This window comes from Papio anubis, chromosome 2 (genome assembly GCF_008728515.1).
Source record: "Papio anubis isolate 15944 chromosome 2, Panubis1.0, whole genome shotgun sequence".
Classification (NCBI taxonomy): domain Eukaryota; kingdom Metazoa; phylum Chordata; class Mammalia; order Primates; family Cercopithecidae; genus Papio; species Papio anubis.
In genome coordinates, this window is record NC_044977.1 from 103,494,700 (window position 1) to 103,518,083 (window position 23,384).

General features: G+C 46.4%; 1 protein-coding gene across 1 annotated transcript in view; it reads left to right on the forward strand.

The window, feature by feature from the left end:
• The first annotated feature begins 779 nt into the window (after positions 1-779).
• LRRFIP2 (LRR binding FLII interacting protein 2) overlaps positions 780-23,384 on the forward strand; it is a 177,270-nt gene continuing 154,665 nt past the window's right edge. The window contains exon 1 of the mRNA XM_009201192.4: positions 780-803. The gene's annotated coding sequence lies outside the window, so the exon portion shown is untranslated. The remainder of the gene's footprint in view (positions 804-23,384) is intronic.

Genomic DNA, 23,384 nt, shown 5'->3' on the forward strand with positions numbered 1-23,384 from the left:
AGGCCACCACGGGTGCAGTGTCTCATGCCTGTAATCCCAGCACTTTGGGAGGCCAAGGCGGGTAGATCACTTGAGTCCAGGAGTTTGAGACCACTCTGGGCAATATGGTGAGACCCCCTCTCTACAAAAAATACAAAAAATTAGCCTGGTGTGGTGGTACGTGTCTGTGGTTCTAACTACTTGGGAGGCTGAGGCAGGAGAATCGCTTGAGCCTGGGATAGGGAGGTTGCAGTGACCTGAGATTGCACTACTGCACTCCAGTCTGGGCGACAGAGTAAGACCTTGACTCAAAAAAAAAAAAAAAAAAAAAAAGTGAGATGAACATAGTGAAAAAGTGAAAATATATACCCTCTTCTTTCTTTCTTGTAGGACACAGTGGCTGGATGAGACAGTTCCAGCAGCAGCTTCAAGTTCCGTCCAGAGTCAGACCTCTGTCCCCACCAGTTCTCTTTGACATTCAGGCACTTTTTTTCTAGTTCTTACTCATTACGCCAGGTCCCTTTCTCCCTTTGAGTCTGCTCTCTGAGCCTCCGTTGTCCTCCCTGCAATCCGAGGATCACTGGAGTGACCCGCCTATCAGATATGTTTATATAGTTGGTATGTGTCTGAACTGTACGGATTGTTAGGAAATAAAGGTGCTCCTTAGGAGCAGTCTCGGGAGATTCTAAATTCCCAACGTGGATTAGCAAAAAAGGAGTGTTACCTAACCTCTCCGCCAATAGCATTGCATGCAGCTCATGTCTGCTTACATACCATCGGTCGTACTCACAATTGGTACTCTCTCTAGATACCTTTAACTGATGGTGAGTTTCGGGCTCCTATGATTGATATGGCTGATGACTTTACCTATGAATTTCTGTGGTCATTGAGCACCTGGCATGTGACTAAAGAACAGAGCTTTAAATTTTAACTCCTTTTAATTAATTTAAACTTAAATAGCTACATGTGGCTAATGGCTACCATACTGAACAATGCAGCTCCAGAACCGTCCATGGATCAGGCCAAAGCTAGACTTCACATGCAACCACATCCTTGCTCATCTCTTCCCTTTTTCTTTTTCTATTTCACCTCCTGCTTTACCAATCTCCTGAGAGCATGACCTCAATAAATCATGTGCACTCAAATCCCTATCTCAGACTCAGCTTCCAGGGAACCCACCTGAGACACTGTTACAATTATTTAACAGTGAATTACAGAAAGCTTAAACCCTGAATCAAAAGTGCACATGCAAATTCAATGCTAGTCAGAATGTTTTTAGCAGAAGGTATAAAAGAGTCCCAAGCCCATCTGGCTTAAACAAGGAAATGTGTTATTCTACACCTACAAGTCCAAGAATAGGACAGCTCCAGGGCTGGGTAATTCCATGGCTCAATGACATTTTCAAGAACCAAGTTCTTTCCATCTTGTTGCTCTGTCATCCTGCTGGGCAGGCTTCATTTGGGGGCTAGCTTTCCCCTTCTTGTTGCAAGGTGACTGCCCTAGTGCCAACCTTCATATCTGGATACAACCATATTCAGAATAAGAAAAGACCATATTTTCTTGTATGTCTTTTATTAGGAGCAAGAAAATCTTTCCCAGAAACCCCCTGCAGATTTCTCCCCCATTGTACTGGTCAGAGCTGCATCGCATGGCCTTATCTAAACCGGTCCCTACAATGGGAAATGGGAAGACCATGATTGCCTTTGAACAATCAGGATCTACCCCCTGGGTCTGTGACCATCCTCTCCTGAAGCACATGGTTGAGCAGAGAAGGGTGGGTACCTAAACACAACATAGCATCTGTTGTAGGGGTTGAGGAACTGGATAAAATGAATGGTAACCACAGTATTGGCTGGTCACAGTTTCTCATGCCTGTAATCCCAGCACTTTGGGAGGCTGAGGTGGGCGGATTGCTTGAACCCAGGAGTTCAAGACCATCCTGGGCAACATGGTGAAACCTCATCTCTATTTTATAAAGAAAGAAAATTTAAAAAAAAATTTTTTTAAAGATAACCACAGTATCAATTACAGGTTTCTTTAGGCCAGCTTCTACAATGTGTTCTTTGAACCACCTACCCAAAGATCATTTAGAGGGCTTGTTAACATGCAGATTATGAGGCCCAAACATTGTCTGATGCATGGCAGGTGCTTAAAAGATACTTGTTGGTGAGATACTTTCTGGGAAGCCAAAAATAAAAATAAAAGAGATTTGTCAGAAGGAAGGAAGGGTGGGAAAGAGAGAGACCTTTTGAGTTAGAATCACCTGGCTGGGAGCAGTGGCTCGTGCCTGTAATCCCAGCACTTTGGGAGGCCACGGTGGGCAGATCCCTTGAAGTCAGGAGTTTGAGACCAGACTGGCCAACATGGTGAAACCCAATCTCTCCTAAAAGTACAAAAAAATTAGCTGGGTGTGGGTGCACGCCTGTAATCCAGCTACTCAGGAGGCTGATGCAAGAGAATTGCTTGAACCCAGGAGGCGGAGGTTGCAGTGAGCCAAGATCATGTTACTGCACTCTAGCCTGAGACTCTGTCTCAAAAAAAAAAAAAAAAAAAAAAAAAGGAATCGCCTGCAGATGGTTTTTCTACTCACTAATGCTGGAGAACCACTCACTTAAGTTGAAAATTAAAAGTTCACCTTCAGTCCCTTCATTACCAGTCTCTTGGCAGAAGGATAAAGAATGTGATCATGTTGCCACATGTATGCCTCTTTAACACTCTCAGCGATGTCAAGATGACAATGGTGCCTATCAGTTGTACTTAACATACATTATTTACATGGCTTTCAGCTTCACTTGCTGAATCCAGGATTCCTGTTACAGCACCTCATGAAAAATAAATGAATGTGATAATGGATTCCACTTTGTGGACTAATATATTGAAAAACCATCTATGAAGTTTGTGGAAAGCAGCATCTGGGATCATTTTTTTAATGCAATAAAAGATCTTGGAGGTGATTTTGGCATCTGCAAAGCAGCTGTCACCAACAGGAAAGCCTAGCTGTTTATCTTCTGGACTCTAAAGGGAGTTTGATAGAATGCTCACTCTCCAGTTAACTAACATCAATTGCCAGGGGAAAGGGAGCTTGAGAAGGGAGGAACTTGTTGTTAGAGAAGTCAGTGATCAGTTGTGCTTCTATTTATTTATTTTTATTTATTTATTTTTCTGTTTTGAGGCAGAGTCTCACTCTGACACCCAGGCTGGAGTATAGGGGTGCCATCTCGTCTCACTGCAACCTCTGCCTCCTGGGCTCAAGTGATCCTCATGCCTTAGCCTCCCAAGTAGCTGGGATTACAGCCATGTGCCAACATGTTCAGCTAATTATTTGTATTTTTAGTATCATGGGATTCTTTTTTTTTTTTTTTTTTTTTCCAGATGGCGTCCCGCTCTGTCGCCTGGGCTGGAGTGCAATGGCTCAATCTCGGCTCACTGCAACCTCTGCCTCCTGGGTTCAAGTGATTCTCCTGCCTCAGCCTCCTAAGTAGCTGGGATTATAGGTGTGTACCACCACACCCAGCTAAGTTTTGTATTTTCAGCAGAGACGGGGTTTCACCAGGTTGGTGGTCAGGCTGGTCTCGAACTCCTGTCCTCGTGATCCACTTGCCTTGTCCTCCCAAAGTGCTGGGATTATAGGCATGAGCCACCATGCCCGGCCTGTGTCATGGGATTCTTGGGGTGTCACTTCACCAGCTGGAAACTTCTGAGGCCAGTGGCTTTTTTTTGCCTGAGTTTTGCTCAGGCCCACTGGGCTCATTCTGGCTGCTCAGCCTGGTAGGCTGTGCTCATATTGCGCTATTGACCTGGAGCCCACTGCCTGCCAAGGGCAAGCCAGGCATGGAGCAGCAAGGGGTGTGTGAGCAAGTGTAGGGTCTGGCCATTGCACACAACCAGGCACACCAGCTATGGCAGAGTGGGCAGCTCCAGGTGCTGGCATGGGTCCCGGCTCCCTGGGAGGCTGCAGCTGGACCAGGCATACTGCAAGCAGCTTCCATGGCTGGCACCAGGGAACACAGTGGTGCCCAGAAGCTTGGAGATGCCAGGAACCCCAGAGTTCCAAACAGAGTATCACAGCCCTGGCTCAGGGAGCTCCTAGATCTCGGCTCCCCAAATGGCCACAGCTCTTCTCTCCTTCTCTTTTCTCTCCTTTTTGTCACCTGCAATGTGGCAAACAAGGGGCATGTTTCAGCCCTGTTTGTGTTACAGCTCTTTCAGCCCTGCCATTCGGCAGGTCCTAAGTTCTTGTCCTGTGTCCAGAAAGAATGAGGTATGCAGACAAGTGGAGGGTGAGCAAGGCAAAGAGAAGTTTTACTGAGTGACAGAACAGCTCAGAGGAGACCTGCATCGGGTAGCTCCTCTCCACAGGCAAGATGTCCTGATGAGATTCAGCTCACAGCAGAGAGGAGAACCTGGAGTGGGTAGCTCTTCTCTGCAGCTGGTAGTCCCGACATCTGCTCAGCTCTCAGCAGAGAGGAGACCCTGGGGTGGATAGCTCCTCTCTGCAGCTGGTCATCACATTGTATCTTCAGCTCTCAGCCAAGAGGAAACCCTGGGGTCAGTAGCTCCCCTTCACCACTGGTAGTCCTGTCATGTCCCCAAGTCTGGCTGAGTCTGGGGTTTTTATGGGCTTCAGAGCAGAGGATGTGCATGCTGATTGGTCCGTAGGCAGCCATGGGCAGGCCCAGAAAAAGCACCACAAGTTTCCACTCTGGTCCATGGGACCAGCAGCCTGGCCATCAGGCTTCAGGCTCTCCCCAGCTTGAAGGTAGAGCTTCACTGGAGACCTGTCTTCTTCTGCCCAGGAGCCTCTCTGCCTCTTGCCACAGTTCATGGCATGCCAGGCTGTTTGTGCCAAGGGGTGCCTGCAGACCAGCATCAAGCTGCCCTCAGCCCCCACCTCAGCCTCCCTCCTGTACTCATCAGTGCCCAAAATCCAGAGGGGGCCAACACAGCAGGGGGCTGCTGTGTCACAACCTGGCTGGGCTGTGACAGCATCCAGGCTTGATCTCAACCTTGTTCCAAGATCAGAGTGGGTGCCAGGAGCAGGGAGAGACCAGGCAGTGGGAACAGACACCTCTGAGCCTGCAGGAACAAGGGGGCCCTTCCTGGCCCCAGAGAGTGCAGAGATGCCTGGGTCTACAGCCGCAACTTGGGCAGCTGCAGCAGTGCCCAGGAGGGTGGGGCTCTTGCCTGCTCCCGGCAGAGACAAGAACTTAACTTTTCACTGTGACCTTTTGTAACCTGAATGTTTTGGCCTAGTTAAAAGATAATTATCTGTTTTAAATGTAGACAGACATAGTGACTCTGAAATCAAGACAGGTTAGTTAAGTCATCCCAATATGAAATTCATCTTGTGCCTGCATTTGGGGGAGTACATTCAAAAACAGGCTGTTCTTCATCACTGGAATCTCTCCTTGATATCATAATTTGTTTAAGTTGCTTTGTAAAGAGAGCCCAATCATGTAGAGACCTACTGAACTTGGTGGGCAGGGTAACAAATGAGAGAACGTTTGTCATATGTAAAGCTCCATGCCTCTAACTAGGATAGAAAAAAATCTACTTTGTGGTTCAGAGGTGACAAATGCAATAAGTTTCTAATGTGGTTTCTACTGTGCAGTCTTACTGCTCTCAAGATTTTTAGGTCTTTGGTCTGGGAGGATGGGGATGGGATGATGGAATAATTAGATGATTCTCCACTCCAGAATATATGCTGCAACTTGGTGTATCCCAAAGGTCAGTGGGACACACATATCTCTGGGGGTACATAAGGTGATTTTAGGTGCTCTTTGGTATTTCCCAAGTACGATCTGCCTTTCATGGTGACCCTTTTCATCTACTGCCCTTTAGGGGAAAAGGTTTGCCAGTTCTCGACAAGGTTGGCAGAGAGAAACATGCTTGCAGAACTGCTCAGAAAGGTGGCTGCTTCTGCTAATGGAGGCCTGGTGAGAAAAAACTGTCTCAACACCTCAATCAGGGTCGGAGGAGAGGTGACCTTCCCTGCCCCAGGGCCAGTTAGATGTGTGAGCCCTGGAGCTGATGGAGGGAGGGAGAAGGCACCATGCTACCTGACTCCTCTGGGTCTGATGCTGCAAATGATGGTGCAGTTGGATATGTGGAAAATGTTATCCTAGATGATGTATAATTCTCTGCAAATTGTAAAGTTTAAGGTAATCATATGCCACTCTACAACTCATTTAAATGAGTTGAATATTGGTTGAATACATTTCTTTTTTCTTTTTCTTTTCTTTCTTTCTTTTTTTTTTCTTTTTTTTTTGAGACAGAGTTTTGTTCTGTCACCTAGGCTGGAGTGCAGTGGCACAATCTCAGCTCACTGCAACCTCTGCCTCCTGGGTTCAAGCGATTCTCCTGCCTCAGCCTCCCAAATAGCTGGGACCACAGGCATGTGACACCATGCCTGGCTAATTTTTGTATTTTTAGTAGAGACAGAGTTTCACTATGTTGTCCAGGCTGATCTCAAACTCCTGATGTCAGGTGATCCTCAGTCTCCCAAAGTGCTGAGATTACAGGTGTGAGCCACCGCATCTGGCCCGAATACTTTTCTTAAATTATTTTCAGATACCTTCCCAGCACTGTCAAGCTAAAGAAGGCTCAGAGCTACTGAGCTGATAGTCTCAAGTTTTCTATATTGGTCACATAACATTAACTACATAACCACCTGGGTTCCGGGCTGTCTACTTATTTCAGACTCATGTTTCCATTAAACCTTGGCTTTCTTTCTATGGCCCTGGCCTCAGGCTTGCTGCTGACTGTTTTCAACCAAAGTTCCCTCTGTGGTTCTGTTCTGCAGACAGCAACAGAACAGATATCATCAGGCAGGGGCACTGACAGCCAGACACTAAGAGATGACCAGCCCTGGCTAGGTGCTGTGGCTCACGCCTGTAATCCTAACACTTTGGAGGCCAAGACAGGTGGATCACCTGAGGTCAGGAGTTCGAGACCAGCCTGGCCAACGTGGTGAAACCCTGTCCCTACTAAAAATACAAAAATTAGCCAGGTGTGGTGGCACGCACCTGTAGTTCCAGCTGTTTGGGAAGCTGAGGCAGGAAAATTGCTTGAACCCGGGAGGCAGAGGTTGCAGTGAGCTGAGACTGTGCCACTGCACTCCAACCTAGGCAACAGAGCGAGGCTCCATCTTAAAAAACAAACAAACAAACAAAAAAAGAGATGACCAGCCCAAAGGATGGATTGTCTGCAGAAGACAGAGCATAGAGTGCTGGATTAGATGATAGAATTCAGTTTCAATGAGGGCTTAGTTAGCTAGAATGTGAGTCCAAACTGACAAGAGGAAATTTTAAAGGAATACAATTTTACTTGCTTTTGCTTTTGGTATCACCGTGCCATAGGCATTGATGGAAGACACTTGGCCTGGGAGCAATTTTATGTGAAAAATTTCTTGGGGTTTCGATCAGACAACCCAAATGTAAGACTAGACTGTTAATACTGGGCTAAGGAGAATGGGATATAATGAATCCCTTGAACTCTTTTTTTTTTTTTTTTTTCCAGACAGGGTCTCACTGTGTTGCCTAGGCTGGAGTGCAGTGGCTCGATCTTGGCTCACTGCAGCCTCGACTTCCCAGGCTCAAGGGATCTGCCTGCCTCGGCCTCCCAAAGTGCTGGGATTATAAGCATGAGCCACTGTACTCGGCCTGGATCCCTTGAATACTACACTTCAGACTACACCTGGGATATTTGGGTCCTGGTCTGACTATAATGACTGAAATGAGATATGAGCAGAAGGTATACAGATCCTCTTTCCTGGTCACCCACTCCCCACATGCTGTTGAGCGTTGGCTGCTAGCCCTCCTGAGAATTGCCCTTGCCCAAATGAGAACCACTTCACTCAGGAAAGTTTCCTCCAACTCCCCTCGCCCCCAAGAGCCAACGACTGAGTGTCACAGTATACAAGACTGAACCCCTTGCCTCCAGGTGAGACTCATTCTGTAGTACCACTCAGAATCCAGAGCTCCCCGTGGCATCAGGCTGGGCTGGTCTCTGGCTAAACTGCATCCTTGCTTAGCTCTGCCTTCTTCACCATCTTGCTTCCCTGGCTTCCCTACAGGTTTCTCCTGAGGCCACTCCCCAGTAAATCACTTGCACCAGCATGCCTGTCTCAGACCCTAGATGATGAATGAGGGCTCTGGGAATCATATTATTTAAGGAGAGATAAAGAAGCTAAAATATTTACGAAAAAAGATTTAGGGAAATATGATAAGCAGCTGCCTCCTTTTTTTTTTTTTTTTTTTTTAAGAATTAGAGGGCTGGGTGCAGTGGCTCACACCAGTAATCCCAACACTTTGGGAGACCAAGGCAGGAGGACTGCTTGAGCCCAGGAATTCAAGACCAACTTGGGCAACATAGCTAGATCTTCTCTCTACAAAAAATAATTTTAAAAATCAGCCAGGCAGGACAGCTGTGGTGGCTTACATCTGCAACCCCAGCACATTGGGAGGCTGGGGCAGATGGATTACTTAAAGTTAGAAGTTTGAGAACAGCCTGGGCAACATGGCAAAACCACATCTCTACTAAAAATACGAAAATTAGCCAGCGTGTTGGTGCACACTTGTAATCACAGCTACTTGGGAAGCTGAGACAGAAGAATCACTTGAACCTGGGAGCTGGAGATTTGCAGTGAGCCAAGACTGTGTCACTGTACTCTAGCCTGGGTGACTGAGTGAGACTCTGTCTCAAAATAATAATAATAATAATAAATTAGCCAGGTGTGGTGGCACACACCCATAATCCTAACTACTTGAGAGGCTAGCTAGGAGTATCCCTTGAGCCCAGGAGTTTGAAGCTGCAATGAACTATGATCATGCCATTGCACTCCAGGCTAGGCAACAGACCAAGACCCTGTCTCAAAAAAAAAAAAAAAAAAAAAATTAATAAAAAAAAATTATACAGTAGAAAAAGAATTGTATAGAAATTGAATAAAAGCAGAATTTGACTCAGTTTCAGAAAGAACTTTCTAATAAGCAAAACTTTACACCATAAGTAGAGCCTGCCTTGCAGAATAATTGGAAACCTGCCATCGGAAATATTCACCCAGAGGACCTTCCTACATCGCCTGGTGAGTCACTGGACTAAAGGCACATTGTGATTGTTATTACTCCAAGTGGCCACAAGATGGCAGCAGCAGAGAACGTCCCACAGGTGATTAAGTAGAAGAAGTAGAAAATTCTAGCTGTTTCCACAATTTTTTTTTTTTTCAGGTGGAGTCTCACTCTGTCGCCCAGGCTGGAGTGCAGTGGCACAACCTTGGCTTACAGCAACCTCCACCTCCTGGGTTCAAGCGATTCTCCTGCCTCAGCCTCCCGAGTGGTTGGGATTACAGGCGCCCACCACCATGCCCCGCTATTTTTTGTATTTTTAGTAGAGATGGGGTTTCACTATGTTGGCCACACTGGTCTCGAACTCCTGGCCTCAGATGATCCACCTGCTTCAGCTTCCCAAAGTGCCGGGATTATAGGCATGAGTCACCGCGCCCGGCCATTTCCACAAATTTGATTCTGAACTCTAACCGTGATGATAGGTGTTATGTCCATTATTATAAGCCCTTATAGATTTCTGATACACAAAACTGAGAAAGTAGAAATATTTCCCCCAAATTTTATATCTTACTATTAGAAAATAAGGAATCTGAAGGTCGGGTGCGGTGGCTCATGCCTGTAATCCCATCACTTTGGGAGGCTGAGGCAGGTGGATCACCTGAGGTCAAGAGTTCCAGACCAGCCTGGCCAACATGGCAAAACCCTATCTTTAGTAAAAATACAAAAATTAGCCAGGCGTGGTGGTGCACACCTGTAATCCCAGCTACTCGGGAGGCTAAGGCAGGAGAATCGCTTGAACCCAGGAGGCAGAGGTTGCAGTGGGCAACAGAGCAAGACTCCATCTCAAAAAAAAAAAAAAAAAAAGAATCTCAGAGGTAGAAAGAGGTAAGCCTTGATCAGTGAGGTTTATCCTGAATCAGAGAAAATGTGCTTCTTACATTCTGATCATGGTGCTACTTCCATCTGACTGCACAGTTTCCAAGCCCAATCATTGTGTACCTTCCAAGAGAGGGAGTCTGTATTTGAAATAGCCTCAATAATGAGGCTGCACATTAGTCTCAGCCTATGTTGGCTTATGGTTCTCACAGAAAAAATTATCCACACTGCTAATCTTCTTGCTGCACCAGCCTCAAAGTCTACAGAAAGACGTCTCAGCTCTAGGAGCTTGAATAACACCTCTACTGGGGAACTGAAATATACCAGTGATTCAATGAAGCAGATTAATATCAGAGTTCTCTTTGCAGCCCTGAGGCCAGTCAATCCTACCAGCCCTTGCCTCCATCTGTGGTGGCCAGCCTCCAAGATGGCCCCCTATGATCTTTTCCTCATGATATCTATGCCCTCGTATCGTCCCCATCACACTGAATAATGGCTAGTCTGCATGACTGACAAGATATGTAGAAGTAATGGTGCATTTCTTCTAAGGCTAGGCCATTAAAGACACTTATAGCTTCTTCTGCCATGCTATCTTGGATCATTCACTGTGGAGGAAACCAGCTGCCATATTGTGAGGACACTCAAGCAGCCCTATGGAGAGGTCCACATGGGGAAGAACTGGGGTTTCCTGCCAATGGTCAGCAGTTTGCCAACCACATGAGGTCCTCTAGCCCCATTCAAGCTGGCAGATGGCCACAGCCCTAGGTAACATCATAAGAGACCCCAGGTCTAAACTGCCCAGATCTGTTTCTCCTGAATTCCTGAAGCACTGAATCTGAGATGTTCATTTTTGTTTTAAGCTACTGTGTTTTGTTTTGTTTTTGAGATAGGGTCTTGCTCTGTCACCCAGGCTGGAGTATAGTGGCACAATCTCGCTCACTGCCACCTCCACCTCCTGGGTTCAAGTGATTCTCATGCCTCAGCCTCCCAAGCAGCTGGGATTACAGGCACGTGTCACCATGCACAGCTAAATTTTTTTTTTTTTTTTGGAGGCAGTCTCACTCTGGCCATGAAGCTGGGTGCAGTGGCGGATCTCAGCTCACTGCAAGCTCCGCCTCCCAGGTTCACATGTTCTCCTGCTCAGCCTCCCGAGTAGCTGGGACTACAGGCATCCACCACCTCCTTGTGTTTTGTATTTTTTTTTTAGTAGAGATAGGGTTTTCACCGTGTTAGCCAAGTGGTCTCGATCCTGACCTCGTGATCCATGCATCACCGGCCTCTAAAGATGCTGGGATTACAGGTTTGACCACAGCCTTGACCAGTTTTTGTATTTTTAATAGAGATGTGGTTTTGCTATGTTGGCCAGGCTAGTCTTGAACTCCAGCCTGTGATCTGTCTGCCTCGGCCTCCCAAGGTATTGGGATTACAGGTGTGAGCCACTGGGCCCGGCTTAAGCTACTAAGTTTTAAAGTAATTTGATATGCAGCAACAGGTAACTAATACAACACCCCAAATGCCACCATCCCTGACCATATCCACTCTCTTCTCACTTTCCTCTCTGTACTCTGGCCACTGTCCTTACTATTCTGGCTAAGTAATAATAACCTGCTAACTTTGAAACATAATAGACATTTTCCAGACCTTGCATTACTGCATCTCTCTGCATAATATTTACCATGGGAAGAATCTTCTTGAAAATTCCTATTCTCTGACTTCCTTGACACTGTTCTAACCTTGTTCTCCTAATTTTCTCATTCAGGTCTTCCTGTCCGAATGAAAAAATCATTCAGGTTTTCTCCTGAATTGTTCTCCTGAACAATTTTTCATTCAGGTCTTTCTCCTTCAAAGATGCTCCTTTTCCACATGATACATAAAATGTTGGCCTTATGTCAAATTCGATTCCTGTTCTCTCCTTTTGACCCTGAACAAACTCCTTGGGCTGTCTTGCTGTTCCTCTAGTTCCAATGACCATCACTTTGAAGATGACCACCAAATCCATCTCTCCAGCCCACATCGCAGTCCTGAACCTCATACCCTTAAATCCACCTACCCACAGGCAGTGGTGTGCTGCAGCCTGCTTGTACCAACTTGTGAGAGCCAAGAGTGCACATCTCTTCTCAATTCTATATTTAGCAATGCCACATTGGCAGCTTGAATACCAATGGTGGGAGTGTTGACATTGTGGAATTCAACAAATGCTACAAATTGGAACTTTTTCCACTATGAGCCAGTTGATAAACATTTGCCAGCACACCACTGCTCTTACCAGATGCTTCTGCCTTCTGTGTCCCATAAATACCTCAATTCAACATGTCCCAAAATGTATTTTCTCATTCATTCAAAAATACTGGCTGAGTGTGTTGCCTCAAGCCTGTAATCCCAACACTTTGGGAGGCTGAGGCGGGTGAATCACCCGAGATTAGGACTTCAAGACCAGCCTGGCCAACATGGTGAAACCTCATCTCTACAAAAATACAAAAATTAGCCGGGCATGAAGGCAAGTGCCTGTAATCCAAGCTATTTGGGAGGCTGAGGCAGGAAAATTGCTTGAACCCATGAGGCAGAGGTTGCAGTGAGCTGAGATCCTGCCATTGCACTCCAGCCGGGGCAACAGAGCAAGACTCTATCAAAAAAAAATTATAACTGTTTTTTCAAGTTCTGTGTGAAGGATAAATATTCTCTGCCTTCAGTAAACTTATTCTCTGTTGGAGGAGGCAGAAAGGTTCAACAGGCAATCTCAATAGCATAGTAAATGCTGTCTCACACGTTCTTGTGAAGAGACCACCAAATAGGCTTTGTGTGAGCATCAAGGCTGTTTATTTCACCTGGGTGCAAGAGGTGGGCTGAGTCCGAAAAAGGAGTCAGCAAAGGGTGGTGGGATTATCATTAGTTCTTAAAGGTTTGGGATATGTGTACAAAGTACTTTCTTAAGGGCAGGAGGAGAATATTACAAAGTACCTTCTTAAGGGCTGGGGAGAATGTATCTTTTCAGTTAGGGTAGGGCAGGAACAAATCACAATGGTGGAATGTCATCAGTTAAGGCTATTTTCACTTCTTTTGTGGATCTTCAGTTGCTTCAGGCCATCTGGATGTATAAACGTAGGTCACAGAGGATATGATGGCTTAGCTTGGGCTCAGAGGCCTGATATTCCTGTCTTCATATATTAATAAGAAAAACAAAACAAAATAGTGGTGAAGTGTTGGGGTAGCAAAAATTTTGGGGGGTGGTATGGAGAGATAATGGGCAATGTTTTTCAGGGCTGCTCCAAGTGGGATTAGGGGCGATATGGGAACCTAGAGTGGGAGAGATTAAACTGAAGAAAGATTTTGGGGTAAGGGATGATATTGTGGGGTTGTTAGAAGGAGCATTTGTGGTATAGAATTATTGGTGATGGCCTGGATGCAGTTTTGTATGAATTGAGAAACTAAATGAAAGACACAAGGTCTGAATAAGAGAAGGAGAAAAATAGGTATTAAAGGACTAAGAATTGGGAGAACCCAGGACATCCAATTAGAGAGTGCCCAAGGGGGTTCAGCATAATTATTTGCTTGGTTGGCGAGTTTTGGGGCTCTATCCTTGGGTTTTTTTATGTTGTCGTATACCAGGTCAGATTGATTTAGGTAAAAACAACACTCTTCATTTAAAAATATACAGAGTCTTCCTTTTTCAGCAATGAGCAAATTGAGGCCTTGGCGATTTTGGAGGAAAGAGAAATGCAAAGCCAGCAATTGTTTGTTAAAGAAGGATTAGAAATGGCTAGGAGAGAGTGAGTGAGATTGATAGTGTGGTGGAGATAGCTGGAGAGAGGCAGAGGGTGGCATAAGAACAGGAACGAGAATAAGAGTGAGTATAACAGTAAAGAATAGGACTTCAGGGTGAAAGTGTTGGAATGTGTCCTGTCAGCAAAGATCATCTATCCACTCCAAGAGGGAGTCAAGAGTGGAGGATTGGGGATAGATATTCACGATGGAAAGGAAATGACAGGTTTTAAGAGGTGGACTTAATGGCTTGTAACCTACATGGAAGAGGTTATGAAATGACGACAGAATAGAATGGGCCTGTGAGGCTGGAAGGAGATATTTTCCTTGGTTCAAGAACAATTTGCCCTGTGTGGGAAGAGATTGATAGGTGGAAACTTCAGTAGGAGAATAAATAGGAGTGACCAACTAGAAGGTGAAAAACTGGCCATGAGGGACAGAAGTTGGAATGCTAGCTGCTTCTTTAGCTACCTTATCAGCATAAGCGCTGCCCTGAGTGATGGGATCTGATGCCTTTTAGTGGCCCTTGCAGTGTATGACTCCAGCTTCCTTTGGAAGTAAAGTGGCCTTAAGAAGAGTTTTTATTAAAGAGGCATTAATGATGATGGAGGACCCTTGCATGGTGAGGAAACCTCTTTAAGCCCATATAACAGCATGGTGGTGCAGGATATGGAAGGCATATTCAGAGTCAGTATAAATATTGACACGTAGTCCCTTTGCAAGAGTGAGGGCTCGAGTTAAGGCAATGAGTTTGGCTTGCTGAGAGGTAGTGGAGTGCGGCAGAGTGGTGGCCTCAATGATAGATATGGAAGATACTATAGCATCGCCTGCCTTTGCTAGTGAGTGGTGATTAGGCCTGGTGGAACTGCCATCAATAAACCAAGTGTGATCAGGGTGAGGAACATGAAAGAAGGAAATATGGGGAAATGGAGTGAATGTCAGGTGGATCAGAGAGATACAGTCATGGGGGTGGGGGCCAGCCTAAAACAGTAAGGTCAAGTTGTTTGGACAGAAAGGCTACAGGGCATGGTCCCGGCTCTTATGTAATAATTTTGACCACATAGCCCTGTACTTTGGCTGTGTGTAATGAAAAGGGTTGGGATGAGTTAGGGAGAGCTAGTGTGGGGGCAACTTCTAGGGCTGTTTTTAAGGAACAGAAAGAGGAGTGGTGAAAGGATTTAGGATCTATGGGGTCAACTAGGCTTGGTTTTGTGAGTTTATATAATGGTTTCGTTAGGATGGCAAAACCAGGTATCTAAAGGCAAAAGAATCCTACCATGCCCAGGAAGGAAAGGAGTTGCTGTTTTGTAGAAGGGGTTAGGGCTTGGGAGATTAGCCAGACACGATCAGCAGGGAGAGCATGTATGTTTTCATGAAGAACTATGTTGGAATAGGTAATAGATGAGGAAGAAATTTGGGCTCTACTGAAGTAATGGGAGCTGTCTGTGAAGCCTTGCTGCAGTACAGCCCAGGTAATTTGCTGAGCCTGATGCGTATCAGGGTCAGTCCAAGTGAAAGCAAAGAGAAGTTGGGATGAAGGGTGCAAGGAATAGTAAAGAAAGCAGGTTTGAGATCTAGAACAGAATAATGGGTTATGGAGTGGTTGTGGAGGGAGGTATTGAGGATAGGAGAGTCTATGGGTTTGGCACCACGGGGTGGATAGGCAAGACAATTTGGTTGATAAGGCGCAGATTCTGAACTAACCTGTAAGGGTTGTCCAGTTTTTGAACAGGTAAAATGGGAGAATTATAAGGAGAGTTTATAGGCTTTAAAAGGCCATGCTGTAACAGGCAAGTGATAATAGGCTTTAATCCTTTTAAAGCATGCTGTGGGATGAGATATTGGCATTGAGCGGGGTAAGGGTGATTAGGTTTTAATGGGATGGTAAGGGGTGCATCATCCGTCGCCAAGGAGGGAGTAGAGGTGTCCTATACTTGTGAATTAAGGTGGGGAGATACAAGGAGAGGATGTGAAAGAGGCTTTGAACCAGGGCAACAGACGGCAATGAGGTGTGGCTGTAACCCAGGAATAGTCAGGGAAGCAGATAATTTAGTTAAAATGTCTCGACTTAATAAGGGAGCTGGGCAGATGGGGATAACTAAAAAGGAGTGCGTTAAAGAATGTTGTCCAAAGTGGCACCAGAGTTGGGGAGTTTTAAGAGGTTTAGAAGCCTGTCCGTCAATACCCACAACAGTTACGGAGGCAAAGGAAACAGGCCCTTGAAAAGAAGGTAATGTGGAGTGGGTAGCCTCCAAATTGACTAAGAAGGGGACGGACTTACCCTCCACTGTAAGAGTGACCCGAAGCTCAGCATCCGTGATGGTCCAGGGGGCGTCCAAGGCAATCGGGCAGCATCAGTCTTCAGCTGCTAAGCCAAGGAGATCTGGGAAGGAGTCGGCCAAGGAACGTTGGGTTTGGGCTCCAGGGGCTTTAGGAGCGGCGGCGATGTGAGTTAGACAGTCTGACCTCCAGTGGGGGCCCGCACAGACAGGGCACGGCTTAGGAGGAATCCTGGGCTGCGGGCATTCCTTGGCCCAGTGGCCAGGCTTTTGGCATTTGAAGCAAGGTCCACGAAGATGTTTTGAAGGAGGCCCTGGGAGCTGTGGCTTGGATGTTCTGAAGTTTTTGTATGTTGGAGACATGGTTGTGGGTTGTCTTACAGCAGAGGTAATGTAACTCAGAAATGCGTTGCTGTCTGGCTACCTCCTCTCTATTATTTACACATTGAAGGCGAGGTTGATTAATTCTTGTTGTGGGGTTTGAGGGCCGGATTCCAATTTTTGAAGCTTTTTTCTAATGTCAGGAGCTGACTGGGTGATAACATGCATATTAAGAATAAGGCGGCCTTCTGGCCTCTCTTGGTCTAGGGCGGTAAAGCGTCTAAGGGTTGCTGCTAAGCAGGCAATGAACTGGGCTGGGTTTTCGTCTTTACCTTAGGTAGTTTCTTTAAGTTTATCATAATTAACAGCTTTGTAAGCTGCCTTTTTAAGCCCTTCAAGTCGGCAGGAAATCATGTAATCTCACCTAGCTATACCTGGGGAATCTGCCTGACAGTTCCATTGGGGATGTTCTCAGGAACTGCTCTAATGCCTTCCTGGAGGTCTGGCTCATGAAGCCGGCGATTATCAGCGTGAGATTGGGCTAGAGAAAAAACTCTTTCCCCCTCATCTGGGGAGAGGGTAGAAGTTAGGATGACATTTAAGTCACTCCAGATTAAATTGTAGGACAGAGTTAGATATCGGAATTCCTGTATATATTTAGTGGGGTCTGATGAGAAAGAGCCAAAACGCTGGCTGATCTGGGAAAGGTCTGATAGAGAAGAAGGCACATGTGCCCTGACTATGCCTTCAGCTCCAGCCACCTCTCTAGGAGGAAATAGTTGGGCAGGTGGGGGAGAGCTAGTTGCAGAACGAAACTGTAAACCAGACCAGGTGTGAGGAGGGGAGGTGATAGAAAGATTAGAGGGTGGGGGAGCAGAGGCTGAGGAAGAATTGGGGCCTGGCTCGGCCTGGCGAGGAGCAGCCTGGGGAGAAGGGGAGAGGCCAGATGAGTCTAGAAAAGGAGGATTCAAAGGACTCAGAGCTTGGGGTGGAGACTGAAGGAACAGACAGGAGAGAAAGAAGAGCTATTTGGGATGAGTCACATTGGGAGCAGAGACTAGGGAGGGACCAATGTGTAAAAGAATGCCTGGACATCAGGCACCTCAGACTATTTGTGCATTTTTCGACAAAAATTACCTAGACCTTGTAAAATGGAGAAATCCAAAGTGCGGTTTTCTGGCTATTTAGAACCATTATCAAGTTTGTATTGGGGTCAAGTGGTATTGCAGAAGAAAATAAGACGCTTAGATTTTAGGTCAGGTGAGAGTTGAAGAGGTTTTAAGTTCTTGAGAACACAGGCTAAGGGAGAAGAAGGAGGAATGGAGGGTGGAAGATTGCCCATAGTGAAGGAGGTGAGTTTAAAGAGAAGAGTAGAGACATGGAGAGAAGGGGTGGGGGGTGCTTGCCCCCCAGGAAAGTGGAAATGGGGTGGGAGGTGTTTGCCCCCCAGGAAAGTGGAAGAGGGGTGGGAGGCACTTGGCCCCCAGGAAAGTAGAAAACGGGCGGAGACAGGGAGAGAAGGGATGGGGGGTGCTTGCCCCCCAGGAAAGTGGAGAGAAAAGAGAGGGTAGAGAAATGGAGAGAAGGGGTAGCGTGAGTAGTCCTGGGCTGCAATGTGGGTGAGCAGCCAAAGCAGGCGTCCCCGCAATTGACTTGCCACCAAGGGAATGTGGGTGAATGATCAAGGCAGGCATCCCCGCGGAGATCAGACACCAATGGAATGTGGGTGAATAATCAGGCAGGCGTCCCAGCAACGATTAAACACCAAGGGAAGGCTGCCTTCCTGAGTCTGTGACCGGCGCCGGAGTTTTGGGTCCACGGATAAAATGTGTCTCCTTTGTCTCTATCAGAAAATGAAAGGAACTGAAATTAAGAGAAGGGAGAGATTGAAGGGTGGCGCCAAGATTGAAAGGAGAAAGAGGTTGAGGGATAGTGAGAGAGGCTGGAGAAGAGAGTAAAAAGAGGTTGCTTACCCGATTTAAAATCGGTGAGATGTTCCTTGGGCTGGTTGGTCTGAGGACCCGAGGTCGTAGGTGGATCTCTTCACGGAGTGAGGGTGAGGACAGGGGACTGGTCTCCCGAAGGAGTCCCGCTGACCCGGGTCTTCAGCACCAAATGTCTCACGCGTCCATGTGAGGAGACCACCAAACAGGCTTTGTATGAGCGACAAGGCGGTTTATTTCACCTGGGTTCAGGCGGGCTGAGTCCAAAAAAGGAGTCAGCAAAGGGTGGTGGGATTAGCATTAGTTCTTTTTTTTTTTTTTTTGAGACGAGTCTCCCTCTGTCCTCCAGGCTGGAGTGCAGTGGCGGGATCTCAGCTCACTGCAAGCTCCGCCTCCCACGTTCACGCCATTTCCTGCCTCAGCCTCCTGAGTAGCTGGGACTACAGGCGCCCGCCACCTCGCCTGGCTAATTTTTTTGTATTTTTTTAGTGGAGACGGGGTTTCACCGTGTTAACCAGGATGGTCTCGATCTCCTGACCTCGCGATTCGCCGCCTTGGCCTCCCAAAGTGCTGAGATTACAGGCGTGAGCCACCGCGCCTGGCCGGAATTATCACCAGTTCTTATAGGTTTGGGATAGGTGTACAAAGTACCTTCTGAAGGGTGGCGGGGAGAATATTACATAGTACCTTCTTAAGGGCGGGAGGGGGAGAATATTACACAGTACTTTCTTAAGGGCTGGGGAGAATGTATCTTTTCAGTTAGGGTAGGGCAGGAACAAATCACAATGGTGGAATGTCATCAGTTAAGGCTGTTTTCACTTCTTTTGTGGATCTTCAGTTGCTTCAGGCCATCCGGATGTATACATGCAGGTCACGGGGATATGATGGCTTTTGGGCTCAGAGGCCTGACAAATGCTCCAGCTGGAGTAAGCAGTAGATGTTCAGGGAGCACAGAGCAGGGGAAGACTTGAAAGGGGGTGTCTCATCTCAGCCAAGACCTGAAGGATTGACAGGAAGTTTCCAGGCAAAGGAAGAACTATGGAAAGGCTCAGTGTTTAGAACAAGCACCCTGTTTTGGGAGCTGCAATTGCTTCAGGTAGGGATGGGCTTGGTATGAGACAAGCAAGGTCGGCTCATGAAAGGCTAGATAAGTCCTGATAATTGCCTCGGGCTATTCCTGAAGGTAGTAAGAAGTTTTTCAAGTATTTTAAAGGACTTGATATGCTTTGTGGAACATTCACTGCAGTTGTAGTCTTGGAAGGGGGCCAAATAGACCCACTCCCTCCTTTGAGAGACTTTCCTCATTTTGGCTTCCATGAAAACATACACTACAGTTTTGCTTCTACTACCTCTGTTCATTCCTTTGCTGGCCTCTTGTCTTCTCCCTGATTGTTCATGTTGGTGGGTCCCAGGGCTTCCACTTTTTTTTCCTCCAATCTACTCCCAATATGGCAGCCAGATTTAAAACATGAGCCAGATCAGTCCTTTCTCTGCTAAGGACTCTCCAATGGCTTGCTGTTCTACTCAGAGTAAAAGTCAAAGTTCTTACAGTGGTCCTCGAGGCCCTACATGATTGGTCTCCCTTTCTCTCCACCACCAGCTCACTCTGCTGCAGCCACCCTGTCCTGCTTGCTGTCTCCTGTACACACCAGCAATGCTTCCACCTCACGGCCTTTGCACTGGCTCTTCTGTCTGCCCAGAATCCTCTTTGCCCAGATATCCTGTGGTTCTGTCCCTGATATTCAAGTCTCTGTTAAAATGTCACCTTCTCAATGAGACTTTTCCTGACTGCCCGATTTAAAATTGCAACATTTCCTTCTATCCTGACACTTATGATACCCATTTCCCATTCCCTTTTCTTTCTTTCTTTGTAGCCCTTATAACCTTTTTACATCTTACATAATCTCTGAATTTGTTATGTTTATAGCTTATTGACTCTTACTCCCACTAGGATGTAAATTCCACAGAGATGGAGCTCTTGTTGTCTTGTTCACTGATACAATCCAAAAGTCTCTTAGGATGTTTCCAGCTACACCCTGAGGCTTTCCCCAAGAATTCCCCTCTACCTGGAGGGGACTGTTCCCAAGTCCATGAGCCCAGAAGATCCCTCAGAGACCATATAACCTGGAGATGATAAAGCTGCCTAAGACATAGCTGATTATGAAGGAGAGAACCCTGGAATTTGAGCAGATAAGGTGGATGTGGAGTTAACTGAACATTTCCCAGCTCTGTGATCTTGGGCAAGTCACCCCACCTCACTGAGATTCAATTTCTTTGCCTGTGAAGTGAGGTTAATATTTGTCCCTCCTGCCTTGCAGCGTGTGGTGGAAGTGTGGCCTTTTAGTTTAAATCTCTGTGCTTTGGCAGGGCTCGATGGCTCACACCTGTAATCCCAGCACTTTCAGCTGCCAAGGCAGGTGGATCACCTGAGGTCAGGAGTTTGAGACCAGCCTGGTCAACATGGTGAAACCCTGTTTTTACTAAAAATACAAAAATTAGCCAGGTGTTGTGGTAGGTGCCTATAATCCCAGCTACTCGGGAGGCTGAGTCAGGAGAATCGCTTGAACCCGGGAGGCAGAAGTTGCAGTGAGCCAAGATCCCGCCACTGCACTCCAGCCTGGGTAACACAGCAAGACTACGTCCCCGATAAATAAATAAATAAATAAATAAATAAATAAATAAATAAATCCCTATGCTTCAATATCCTAAGGAAAAGACCCACCTGTGGCTTATAATAACACAATGGCTATGTCTATATTTGTGCCAATTGGCCTTGATGATAAAATGTCTGCTGTGGGGGAGGATATATTTGTGTTCAAAATTCAGAGATCCTGAGAGCATCAGGATGAGGTGGAGAAAGAGTGAGATTATGGTGTTCCAGGCAGAATGGGCAATATTCACAAAGATGGAGGAGGGATGTTCATGCCACGGTCAGGGGCTACTGATATGGGGAACCTAGGCATTGAGAGGATCAACCACTTTCCAGAAGTCCTAATAGACCCTCCATGGACTCTAGGATTTTCAAGTCCCAGGCCAGCACCTTCCTGATCACTCTGTCTTCTCGAAGAGTGATAAATGAAGTTGTTTTCATAATACAGTGACATTTTCAGGTCCATTTCCTCAGACTCACTGCATACTTCATGAACCATCGCACTCCTGTTCAAGCATCTGGGCTGCATCTGCATCCAGTCTCCAAGGGTCTTATCAGAACAGGAGGTAAACCCAGGTTATTGTCCCAACTTTGCCAGTCACTTGGGTCCCTGACTATTCCACAGCTCTGAGTCATAGATCACCATTTCTCTTTTAACCTAGTGGCAGAAGTTTATGACTAGTTGGATCATTGCTTTTTATACCTTATTAGCTTTGTCTAGGGTTTATTAGTCTGTAATTTCAGATTGGGCCCCAGGGGTATTTCTGAATATAATTGTGTGTTTTGTGTGGGGGTGAGTATGCATGCAGGGATAGTCTATGGCTTTAAATCTGAAGTTTAACTGGAAATAATAATAATAATTACTAATTAACAATGTAGATTAATATAAAATTTTATTGATGAAAATAATAGCAGCAGCCATCATTTATTGTGTGCTTATTATTTGCCAGCCACAATATTAATTTGAGGTAGGGACCATTTAAGGGTAAGAAAATCAACCACACAACATCAGTGATGGAGCTGGGATTCAAATCCAGGCTGACCAAAGAGTTCACTCTATTCTTTACAATCACTGCATCCTCAAACAATCCCCTCCTCCATAGCTCTTGTTTTTCTTCAGTAATGGTTCCCAACTCTTTGCTGTCTGGACACACTAGACAGATGATATTTGGCCAGAATAACCCAGTTCTGAGGCCCAGCTCCAATTTTTAGTGCATCCTGCCAAGTTGTCTGTTGGCTGGCTCTACTTCCATCTGCAGCTCTCACTGACTATGCAGTGTATCCAACAACATTGTGTGAACCTCTGCTTTAGGAGAAAGGCCATACCCTCCAGTCCACTCTGGCTCCACTCCACATCCCCCTCCTAACTTCTCATACTTCCCCCTTTGAAATCTCCCCTTGAGTTAGGCCAAGTATGGTTCTGGAGAGGCCTTACAGGTGATGTTCTCCTGACCTGGAATAAGCTCTGCGTCCTTTTCAGCTATTCATGCCACCAGTTCACATTCCTACATTTTCCAGGAACCCTTGTTGTACCAAGCAGGGTTCTCAGGTTGCCAACCACAGAAGCAGAACCTTAAAAGACCTTATTGGAATGATATGGGAAAGCTCGCAGAATTTACAGAATCTGAACCGGCAGGCCCCAGGAAGAGCAGTTAGGGGACCTGAGGAGTCTAAGTAGCAGGAGTTAATGGGAGGTCCCTTCAGAGAGCTTCCATCCAGGATAGATTTTCTTCCCTCATGTTCCTGTACTCAAGATTCAAATCCCAGCCGGGTGGGGTGGCTCATGCCTGTAATCCCAGTACTTTGGGAGGCCGAGGCAGGCAGATCACATGAGGTCAGGAGTTTGAGACCAGCCTGGCCAACATGGCAAAACTCTGTCTCTACTAAAAATACAAAAATTAGCCAGGGTGGTGGCGCGCACCTGTAGTCCCAGCTACTCCGGAGGCTGAGGCAGGAGAATCACGAACCCGGGAGATGGAGGTTGCAGTGAGCCAAGATCATGCCACTGCACTCCAGCCTGGGCGATGACAAAGCGAGACACCGTCTCAAAAAAAAAAAAAAGATTCAAATCCCTGGAAGAGAGAGTGTGAATGGCCTAGTTTGGGTCTTTGGGCCACACATACCCATTGACCATAGCACTTTAATTCATAGTCCCACCAAGTCCACCCACATGCAACTAGTTGGGGACAGTTTCTTAAGGGATAATTAAAGTGCTGCAATCAGGCTGGGCTCAGTCATTCAATCCTGTAATCCCTGTACTTTGGGAGGCCAAGGAGGGCAGATTACTTGAGGTCAGGAGTTTGAGACCAGCCTGGACAATATGGTTAAACCCCGTCTCTACTGAAAATATAAAAATTAGCCAGGGATGGCGGTGCACACCCGTAATCCCAGATACTTGGGAGGCTGGGACGAGAGAATCACTTGAACCCAGGCCAGCCTGGGTAACAGAGTGAGACCTTGTCTCAAAACAAAAAGAAAAAAACAGTGCTGCAACCAGAAGAGGGGAGAAGAGATG